A 1840-nucleotide genomic window follows, 5' to 3' on the forward strand; every position below is an offset into this window, starting at 1 on the left:
ATATAAAATGGAGAGAGCTGGGAAAATAGGAAGGTTTTATTGAGTCTATGTCCATGAGAACAAATAACCAAGGTAGCGCCAAGAACAAGCTCTTTCAAAAAGAGGAGTTCTGGAAATCTGAAGGCCAAGATGTTAAAAGGATCATCTAAAAACATGTTAAAAATTGTGAGTGGGCTGGGCACGGTGGCTCACACCTATAATCCCAGCACTTTGGGAGGCCGAGGTGGGCAGATCATGAGGTCAAGAGATCGAGACCATTCTGGCTAACATGGTGAAAGCCCGTCTCTACTAAAAATACAAACATTAGTGGGGCGTTGTGGCACTTGCCTGTAGTCCCAGCTACTCAGGAGTCTGAGGCAGGAGAATCGCTTGAATCTGGGAGGCAGAGGTTGCAGTGTGCTGAGATCGCACCACTGCACTCCAGCCTGGCGGCAGAGCGAGACTCCATCTCAAAAAAAAAAAAAAAAATTGTGAGGAATTAAGTCCATGTAAAACTTCAGATAATGGGCCATGAGCTAAAATTGTCTTAAAATGTAGGGCAATAACCCAGTCATTGGAAGAAAACAGCAACATGACAACATGAGATTCAGAGTTGGGGATTTTCAGGGAGGAGAAAGAAAGAATAGCCAGAAAATGAAATGAGGGAATAGTTAGTAGGCGTTCTACCTCCCTCTAAGCTCAGTGGTAATGAGAATTGTAGGGAGAACGTGACCACCGCTTGACAGAGCTGCAGGGGAGGCAGTTTGTTCAAGTGGGAGGAACAAGAGTGTGCATCACAGTCTAGATGGATGTTGGGACCTAGATTGGTTTCCTGCGGCTGCCCAGAGTCCACAAACTGAGTTGCTTTAAACAATGCAAATAGTGCTTGTTTCCACAGCACGAATGCTAAAATTGGAATGACACAAAGAAGATTAGCATGGCCCCTGCACATGGATGACATGCAAATTCATGAGGCATTCCAGATTTTAAAACAATGCAAATGTATCCCCACAGTTCTGGAGGCAGGAAGTCTGAGATCAGGGTGTTGGTAGGGCCATGTGCTCTCTGAAGGCTGTAGAGGTATATCATTGCTCACTTCTGTCCTCACTTCTGATGGTTTCCAGCTTCTTGCTGTCCTTGGCTTGAAGATGCATCTCTCCAGTCTTTGCCTCTGTCATCACATGACATTCTTCCTGTGTCTCTTCTCCTTTTCTAATAAGGACACCAGTCACATTGAACTCATGGTCCACCCTACTTCATTACAAACTCATCTTATCTTGATTATATCTGCAAAGATGCTGTTTCAAAATAAGGCCAGTTCACAGGTACTGGGGCTAGGACTTGAACGTATCTTCTTTTGAGGAGTACAGTTCACTCCACAACAGGATTAGGAGTGAATTGCAAGCCCAGTAGGAACAGTCTCGCAGTAAACAGAGAAAATCTTCCCAACTCTTCATTTCTTGTGTTACTGGTTCCAAGGTATCCGTTTCTCCTGGTACTCTCTCGTTCAACGTATGAGCATCTCAGTGCCAAGAGCTGAAAGTGGCTTAGAGAAAAGAAGTGCAAGGTGCTGCCCCTACAGATTCTGCCCAGGAGGTCTCATTCTTCTTAATGGACTTTGAGTGAGACCTGCTGCCTCTGGGACCCCCCTGTCCCTGGAACCTCTCTTTTTCCTCCCTCATTGTGTATTTTCTACATTACCCACATTGTGTAACTCAACCTGTATATTAGTCCATTTCATACTGCTATAAGAAACTGCCCAAGACTGGGCAATTTATAAAGGAAAGAGGTTTAATTGACTCACAGTTCTGCATGGCTGAGGAGGCCTCAGGAAACTTACAATCATGGCAGAAGGCAAAGG

The 1840-nt window shown here is 44.9% G+C and overlaps 1 non-coding gene across 1 annotated transcript; it reads left to right on the forward strand.

Annotated features, from left to right (window-relative positions):
- The first annotated feature begins 861 nt into the window (after positions 1 to 861).
- LOC115831685 lies at positions 862 to 968 on the forward strand. The gene has a single exon (XR_004027191.1). It is a non-coding gene; the product is annotated as a U6 spliceosomal RNA (small nuclear RNA).
- The last annotated feature ends 872 nt before the right edge of the window (positions 969 to 1840 follow it).

Source organism: Nomascus leucogenys, chromosome 19, assembly GCF_006542625.1.
Source record: "Nomascus leucogenys isolate Asia chromosome 19, Asia_NLE_v1, whole genome shotgun sequence".
NCBI lineage: Eukaryota > Metazoa > Chordata > Mammalia > Primates > Hylobatidae > Nomascus > Nomascus leucogenys.